The sequence below is a fragment of the Silurus meridionalis genome, chromosome 23 (assembly GCF_014805685.1).
Source record: "Silurus meridionalis isolate SWU-2019-XX chromosome 23, ASM1480568v1, whole genome shotgun sequence".
NCBI classification, from domain to species: domain Eukaryota; kingdom Metazoa; phylum Chordata; class Actinopteri; order Siluriformes; family Siluridae; genus Silurus; species Silurus meridionalis.
Window position 1 is genome coordinate 1,836,565 of NC_060906.1, and position 9,054 is coordinate 1,845,618.

Genomic DNA, 9,054 nt, shown 5'->3' on the forward strand with positions numbered 1-9,054 from the left:
ATGAGCCATGAGCAGCTCCTGAATGATGTTTTCTTGTTCTTGCGTGAGCACGGTAGGTTCCTCGGTCAACCTTTTCTTTGGATAATCATCCTCCGTTTCTCCACAGCCTCATCTGACATTATCACTAACACACAAAGCGCACACACACACACACACACACACACACACACACACACACACACACACACACAGACACACACAGACACACGCACACATATATACAGGAGTGCAGATGCATAGCTGACATCTGATGTTAGACTCTCTGTCAGTCTCTCAGGTAGAGTCTTAAACCAGGATTCTCCAGAGAACCCACTGGATCTCAGGCATCCCAACATTGTTTCGGATTTTATAACATTGTACGATTGATTTACTTTTTGTGACACGCTCTGGCACTTCATCCATATTCAAGTGGTCATTTAGAAATGTATTTGCACTTATTAGCTGCATTTTAATGTACGTATACAATGCATCCCCCTCCTTCAGAACTCTATCAAGGTCCTGCATTGTAAACTCGGTTCCCTCACTCTGGTAGGCCAGAAACTGCAGTGCTACACATGTACACTGAGTGTTTCGAGAAAAGTCCCCTGGCAATGAGATGCTTGGACAGACATGACCCTGGGCACACTGACACATTCTTGGAGATTTTTCTGCTCACTACTTATGGCCTCTCCAATCTGCAAGTATAAATTAATCAAATAAGTATGCTGACTAAAAATAATTACTTTAAGTTTTAGGGAACACAGAGAACATACCATAAACACCATGCACAAGTGATTCAGATGTTTATGATAGCAAATTGTTGCAAAATTAGTAGCATGCTATGAAAACTTTAAACTGAAAACTAATGTTAAAATTACAAGAAATAAAAACGGGCATTGTTTTCGCACATATTTCAGTGTGTGTGTGTGTGTGTGTGTGTGTGTGTGTGTGTGTGTATACATATCATAAAACACACATACCTGTGCAGTGGGTATATTTTACTCGTTGGTTTCCATGGTGTGTGGTAACAGGAGCTCTTGTGGTTGATAGCTAATATAGACATAAGCAAAGCATCTTACAGCATCAAATGCGACAACTGAAAGTGAACTTCACTTATTAACTATAACGGTATTACATTTCAGCCAAGACACTTCAACTGTTAATCATACCTGTTCTATGTGGGAGCAAACACTTTTGTCCTCAGTGTTGCTGGGGATTGTTGATCCATCCAGTCTTTCTCCATCATCCTTCTGATAACACATGATTTTTTTTTTTCTCCAATGTTATTTTAGTTAAGTGTAATGATATTTCTATTACCCTTTAAACCCAATTTGAAAATGTTGCATTAGTACCTTAACCATGGTTGGTGGGCTGCTCTGCACATCTGTCAGGTCCAGTTTCTTCCAGCGGCTCCTTAGCAGCCTGAGAGCGTTTTCCTTTTAAAAATAAAATAACTTAAAGATTAGACAATAAGGTTTAGAAATAACAAGATTACCTTTCTTTGTAGTATATGTGGCACAAATGCATTTACTTGGACATTGAAAAGTAAAAGAGACGGCAGTTAACTTTCTTTTTTTCTGTTCTTATTGTTATCAGCAAATTCTGTTTTCTATTTTAAAAACTTTCCACCAGTAAACTGTTTTAAAAGTACAAATCATATGTACAGTCATCACAATATGACCTACAAATATTATTGATCACTTATGTTATTTGATCAGTTAAGACACATACTTCAAAATTTGCTTTCTGGTGTAAGTGGATGAAACCTGAAAAAAATTCTAAACAGCTCAAAGAAAACAATTAGTCACAACAACGGAAACAATCTGCTGGTAATATGACCTACAATATATAAAAACCTAACCTACACTAATCTAATCTAAAGAACTATTCTAAAACTTACCTACAGAAAAATCTAAACTCACTAATCTAGACTACTGTAAATATAATTAAACCCTAAGTAATGAAATGCAATAAAATGTACAACAGAAACGATGAATTTCTCTGTATGAGTATCTGCTGGGGTCTTTATCCAAGAGTCTGCAAAATAAATACATTAAATATTAGCTACAAATCATGGCATCAATGTTTTAACATTACAACAGCTTCTCTGGCCATTTATACCAGTGACACAAAATGAAGAAAAATAATATACCTGAAGAGGTCTGCTGGAATCACCAAGGAGCTGCAATCTAAAACAGAGTCAAAGATACTGAACATCAGATCAAATAAACTTGATATCATTTCTGTTAATCAAAACAGGATGAAGTTTTATGTTTATACTTAAACGGTGATTAGTTTTTACTAATTGACCAAAACTTAAGCGCTGACATTTTAGCCTTGAGAAGATTCAAATTGGGAAATTACCTCAAATGTCTCAGTCGCAGGTATCAGTGACCTGAAAAAGGTAAAAAAAAATTTGATAAATAGAAAAGGAAAAAAAAACAAGCTCAATTACCTGTAGTATTTGACTATCTTCCAATGGTGTGTGTGTTTGTGTGGCGCAAGCGCCAAGTTAATTCATTCATTAATAGAGCAGAGCGCCGACTTTTTGTGCAATTTTGATATACCGTATACTTTAATTTTGAATAAAAATATTAGAGGTGAAACTATACACATCTGCACATTCTAAATCAGTCACAGCACAGACAGGCACGAGCACAATTTGACTTCTAAACCTTCCAGACATTGTTTTGATTGGAAAGAATTCCAAAAAAAATTATTCGGTGCACGCGCGCTTTTATTCGCGGGGAAAATAGCAGAAAAGAAACCCTTTTTTTCTAGAAACCGCTTACCACAAAAATGAACAAATATTTGCATAAAGAATAATTTTAATGGGTTATTTAATGCATTTTACCACAAAATAAAGATAATTTTAATTTACACGAGGGCTATAACTCGGTAGCTAGCTAGCATATGCTGTAGCTAACACCTGATCCGTTCTGAAGCAAATCCAGAATTTTTACCAAAAATCCTAAAAACTGAATTTTTATATGTAATTGTGATTTATTATTTTTTTTTTTTTTTTAAAACGAATCGACGGCAAGCAAAGGTCACACAAGTTAATATAAATTTCACCGAAAGACTTACTGTACACAAAACCAGAATTTAGAACTGCATTAAACTGTATGCCAAACATTAGCTTAAATAATAATTATGCACGATTTATAATAATACACATGAAGCATAAAGTGTGATCTTGTTTTAAAGGAAAAGTTGATTGTAAACTGTAAATTCTGGCATTAATTACCTTAATATGAACCTTAAAGCTCCATGAAACACAGCATCCAACATCTGAAGACACTTTGATGGGGCATTTATATAAAACAGATCACCATAATCAATAATAGAGAGAAATGTGGCATCAACTACACTGTAAAAAATTTCCGGGATTTCACAAGATGTAACAGTAATATTTCACAGTAACTTACATTATTAGCATTTCACAGGCATTAACTGTGATATTTCACAATATAATACAGTGTTGAGACTTATTGTAAAAAGAATGCCATCAGCGAAATTAAAGGAAGCGGCTGTGACTTTCCTCCCGCGCTGGCGCTATCTTTGAGTTCTCTCATCTCTGCGGATTCAGTGGTAAGTTTTAAAATGTCCAAATTTGTCAATTAAATGACTGATTTTTATTTTTATTTTTATATATGGGATTAGGGCAAAAGTAAATTAATTTCAGACTTTGACTTTAGCTGTGTGTGAGAGCGGTACAGAGCAGCCGCTATCTGTCTCGTCAAATGAAATATTAAGTGCGCATGTCAATGTTTAAATATTAAAAAAAAAAAGAAAGAAAGAAAGAATAATAATTCGTTTGTCTCAGATAAATTCCACTGACAAATGTGCGCCTGCGCGGCAGTGTTCTCACTGTTACACTAAGCTAAACTCTTGTGTTTGCAAGTACACGAACGTTAGCCTACTGTGATTTTTAGCTGAACTTAATTTATATGTTTATAATTATTGGCTTTTAATAATCTTGTTTGTATTTATGAGCAGTAGTGGGGGTGGTGAGCTTTCTAACTAAGTTACACACATCGTTCATTTTAGTGTTGACACCCTAGTTGTCTTGTCCCTTAGTTTTATATTTTCACTAATGTGTTTAAGATGTTTTTTTAACTATTAGGTTGTTCAGTTTAGTAACTTTCATGTGTGTGAACCAAATATATTAACTTTGAGTTATTAGGGCAGTCTGTTATCTATATCCTAAGTAACAAGATCAGTTTTAAATCTGGTTAGCCCTGTATTTTTTTTTTTTCTCAAACTGAATCGAACACAATGTTCAACTGTAAATTTAGTTTGTGTGAACATGTGTCTCAGACAGTTATTGAGTTTATTCAACACTCAAAACTGCATAGTAACGCTCCCGACTTTATGTACCATTGCGGTGTACCTGAATGCTCTCGGATATGTCGCAAATCAAATGCTTTAAAATCTCATATGTATAGAGAGCATACAGGGCGTGGATCATCTGTGCAACGTCGTAAGCAGTTTGAAACTCCCCTCAAATGTGTGGCTCAGTTTTGTACATTTACATGTGACACCTTAAGGTCCCTCATTAAACATTTAAAGTCACACATACAAGAAGGTTTAGAAATAAAATGCCCAGTCAGAGGTTGTGATTGCAGCTTTACTGTTGCATCCTCTTTAGCCTCCCATTTTTCAAGGAAACATAGAGATCTAGATCACGCCTTGTTATGTGTGTCTGATCCTACTGAGCCTAGTAGTCCGTGTAGTCAGCCATGTTCTGATACTTTCCTTGTGGAAGATACTGAGCCAGAAAGGGAATTTGCTGTGGATCAAACTCTCTATTTACAAAACCTTGCCCTTCTGTATCTTAAATTACAAGGCAAGTTGTTGCTACCATCCAGTACAATACAGACAATCATTGAGGACTTTCAAAATGCCCATGAAATTGGCCTGTCTCATTCCTATATGATTTTAAGTCAGAAACTAAAAGAACTTGGAATCCAAGAGGCCACCATAAGCAACATCATTGATGAAATTAGCAGGGCAGATCTTCTTAAGATGGGTAACAGGGACATTTTGAGCACAGACCAAAAAAGAAAGAGCTTTTTGAGAGTTTTGTTTGTGCAATGTAGTACTGCAACAGCTGTAAGAAAGGTTATAAAAAACTGTTAGCATATAAGGATGTAAATGGTCTTCCTTCCTGTAAATGGTCCAATAAATACCATACCGAGGTCATCATACTGAAATACTATTGTACTGTGAATTTTTGATACTGTTACATCCCATATAAAGATGCAACTTGACACATTGCAAATTATGAAAGTCAGAATGTAAAAATGACAAAACTGAAGCATACATTACGAGGCACTCTGTGATCCATGTCATTGGCACATTATTCCTGTTGGGTGGAGCAAATTCAAGCAAATTGATAAAAATTTTATTGAGGAGAAAATCCATTTAAAAAATTATTTATTTAAATGTTTGGGGTTTAACTGAACCAAGGTAATGTCACCTTGTTCGAACTGAGCAAACTTTAGTTTTGCTCTGTACTGCAAAAGCATTGACCAACTGAAGGCTACTTTTTCATCCCACTTGAAAAAAACTAACAGTTTTTCTTTCTGCCTTTTTGTTTATAGGCGCTTTTTGGGCATTAATCCGGAGACAGGCACAAAGTCAAAGAAGCAGAAAAGACTCATCATCCAGCACGTCTGTACACTCATAAGAAAACTTATTGATTTTGAATGGATGTCAGTCTAGTGTGATCCAAAATGTTGTTCTTTGTTTAGCTAGGCAGTTATGCACTTTACTAATTACTATGTTCTATATTGTCTCTTTGTTCAATAAAGAAACACTACGCTGTAAAAAGCCTTGTTGCAATTACATTTTAATGAAGTTGAATCAACTTGAAATTACAATTCACTTAAATTTTTTTGACAGGTGAGGAGTTGCTATTAATTATAAAAATAAACTTAAAATAACTTAAGCTAATTAAAATTCATTTTTATAATTTATAGCAACTCCTCATTGGTCAAGAAGGTGAAATTTAATAGTAACTTCAAAGTAAAGTATAAGCAGTTCTGGAAAATCGTTTTCGAGATAGTCATTGAATAATAAATAAATGTATGTATGTAATAAATGTATGAAATAAACGTATGAAATTTTTGATTGTGTTTATTTAAATTTAACATTGTTTTAATGTTAAGTCATTGGTATAGCCAGGACTATTACAGTGTACACTGTAAATCTACAGCAGACTAATGCTAAATTGCATTACATTAACTGTAACTTAACAGCTAAATGCAATTATTATATGGAATAATGCTGCTATATCACAGTAATCTAAAAGACATTACTTGTAATTTCACATATTACTACAGGAGCATACTGCTAATTCACAGTAATACAAAGGCCTAACTACTGTGAGGTTACAGTAAGCAGCTGTCATTTCACAAGTCTTTACTGTAAAATGACACTAACATACTGTGAAAGTACAGTAACAACTTGACAGTAATTTACTGTGAAGTTACATACAGTACCTTCCCGTGAAAGTAATGCAACTGGTTGCCAGTAATTTACTGTGAATTTACAGTCAAATAATTTACAGTGTAGCCTTTTTCTAGCAGAAAAAGTAAAACAAGATTTGTTTCTAAAGAAAAAAACTAGCTTTAAGAAATTTAATTAAAACCATCTAGGTTTTTTTAATGCCTTTCTTCTGCATGTTGTCTGTTGCACCTCTTTTTCCCCTGACAGCAACATCACTACAGCCACATTATTAGACATAATTAGAGTCACTGCATAGCTCCACTAAATCACAAAACATGGCATTTTTAACATACTACACCATTACTAGACCTCCCTGATAACACACTTCTTTGTGGGGGATGGTGTGGGAGAGGTCAGGTGCAAAAGGCTTCACCACCGCTTTTATTTATTTCCGCTGTTTAATATAGTGTCTGTCTGCTTGTTGCCCACGCAGAACATCTCTGGCGCACAAGCACACACACACCCCTGCTCTCTCCTCCTTATATGCACCTTCCAATCACTGGAAAGAGAGAACAGTCGTTAGATCAAAACCAGCTTCAGGTGAGGCAATCCCCTGCCTACCTGCACCCGGCCCCGCCCTCATTTACAAACCGACACGCCCCGCTGCCACAGATGGATTTCTGAAAGATGTACTTTCAGTGTATTAAGTGGCGAAAAGTACATGGGCAATCTGAGTGGAGGCAACAGGAAACCTAAAAAAAAAATAAATAAATGAAGTTAAAGGCAAGTAAAGGCAGAGTAACTTGTAATGAAGTTTACATGCTCATTTAGCATTAAATATTACCAATAAAATGAATTAATCCACTACTTTAACAATGAACAATACTATTGGTATTAACTATTGAAAAAAATCGAATTATCATGCAAATTATCATGCAAGTCATGTGAAAAATGTTTGGTGAACTACTTATAAAATGTAAACACGCAGCTTTAATCTGTACTATTCACTAACCTACACTTCAACGCTGTCTTTTAAAAGATGCACGCGCAGTGCACGCGCTGGCGACATTCAGAGCGGCTGTGTAATTAACGCTACGTTTGTATTTTTGCGCGGTGGTTAAAGTTTGAGGGTGTATTCAGTCAAAACTTGTGCCCTCGGTGTAAGACAGTTTTATTTGTCTCCCATGTCCCGTTTTTTTTTTTTTCTTCTCGATTTTTTTGCCTCCCATATCCCGTTTTTTTTCCCCTTCCTTCCAACATCTGGCGAACCCCATCTCGCCCCTCCCCGGCAATCCGATTTTACAGATCTAAAGTGCAAAATAACATTTTAGATGTTGGTTTCCAACACGAGGTGTTCAAAGCTACAAACCGTCCAAAAGATGATTATGTAAAGACAAGTTTAAAAGTTCCTAACATGTTCTGCAAAGTAATATTAATTAAGGGAAACAAAAATATGCTTTAATTAATGACCTTAATCAGTAGATGCTCAAACCGTCTTCAGTCCACAAGCTTTAGCAAAGTGTGGGGGAGGGGAGTTGTGCTTTATTGCGCATGCCCAATAAAATGTCTTAAATATTTCAAGTAATATTACTTAATTTTTATTAGTAATCTCAAATATTTATTTTAACATTTTACCAATAATTAACTATTTTTAGTAAACTCAATATTTCAGTCAGATTTAAGTAAACATAATAGTATACTTCACTAGAAAAATACTATTTGATTTTACAGTGTGCAGATATTTGCTGAGCAAGTAATAAATCTTTTTCCGTATGCCTTCATTCTGCACACGATGTGAACGGCTTTGCATAAAGGGCTGTTATGGGGAAAAAACACTTAGCCATGCTGTCACCATGACCATTATCAGTTTTGGGGCTTCAGAAGAGTCTGCAAAGGAAACAAAACCATACCACAGATTTAAAATACACTGTATATGAAGAAATACAAAAGCAAAAACAGAACACAATTGCCTTCTTTATATCACTGTCCGGATCATTTTTAGTAAATATATAATGAAATGTCAATATAATCTCACCTTCTTTAAGAAATCTGTAGGCGAGAGCATGTGCTTTATGAGAGTCTCCTCTTTTTTAACACAATCCCACATAAACCCTACAGAGAGACTGCAGGAGTTCATGTCCCATAGACTCTTTCTCCGCCTTGATCTTCTCCAAAACCACTTTCAGAAACGTCTCTGCCAACGACTAAATGAGACGGAAGAAAAAGATCAACCAACATCCAACTAAATCAAACATGTATTCAAGTCATGCATGAAAAACAAATATTAGGGAGTTAAGACTTGACTGTAGATTAGGTTTAGAAAAACTACTAGAATTTGCATAAACCAAAACCTGGAGTAAACATTTTACATGACAAATCATATCTACTGTTTAATTTCAGAACATCAGGAACAGTGAATTATGGATTGACTACACTGTAAAAAAAAGTTGAGTGAACTTAAAATAATAAAGTAACCTATCACAAGCACTTTTATGAGTTAACTGAACAAACAGGGTCTGAAGACCACGCAACTCAAAGTATTTTGTTAAGATCCTTAGTTCTCACAACATAGTCAAGTTTACATAACAAATAACAAAACAAAATATTTTTGTTTGCTAATTG

General features: G+C 35.1%; 2 long non-coding RNA genes across 2 annotated transcripts; both read right to left on the reverse strand.

Moving 5' to 3' along the window:
- Positions 1-271: 271 nt before the first annotated feature.
- On the reverse strand, positions 272-1,851 carry LOC124376905. Its single transcript, XR_006923988.1, has 5 exons — positions 1,711-1,851; positions 1,332-1,415; positions 1,149-1,229; positions 960-1,029; positions 272-674 (listed from the first exon to the last, which is right to left on the reverse strand). It is a non-coding gene; the product is annotated as an uncharacterized LOC124376905 (long non-coding RNA).
- A 106-nt stretch (positions 1,852-1,957) lies between these two features.
- Positions 1,958-3,345, reverse strand: LOC124376935. The gene is made up of 4 exons (XR_006924020.1): positions 3,227-3,345; positions 2,344-2,374; positions 2,132-2,168; positions 1,958-2,016 (listed from the first exon to the last, which is right to left on the reverse strand). It is a non-coding gene; the product is annotated as an uncharacterized LOC124376935 (long non-coding RNA).
- Between the last annotated feature and the right edge of the window lie 5,709 nt (positions 3,346-9,054).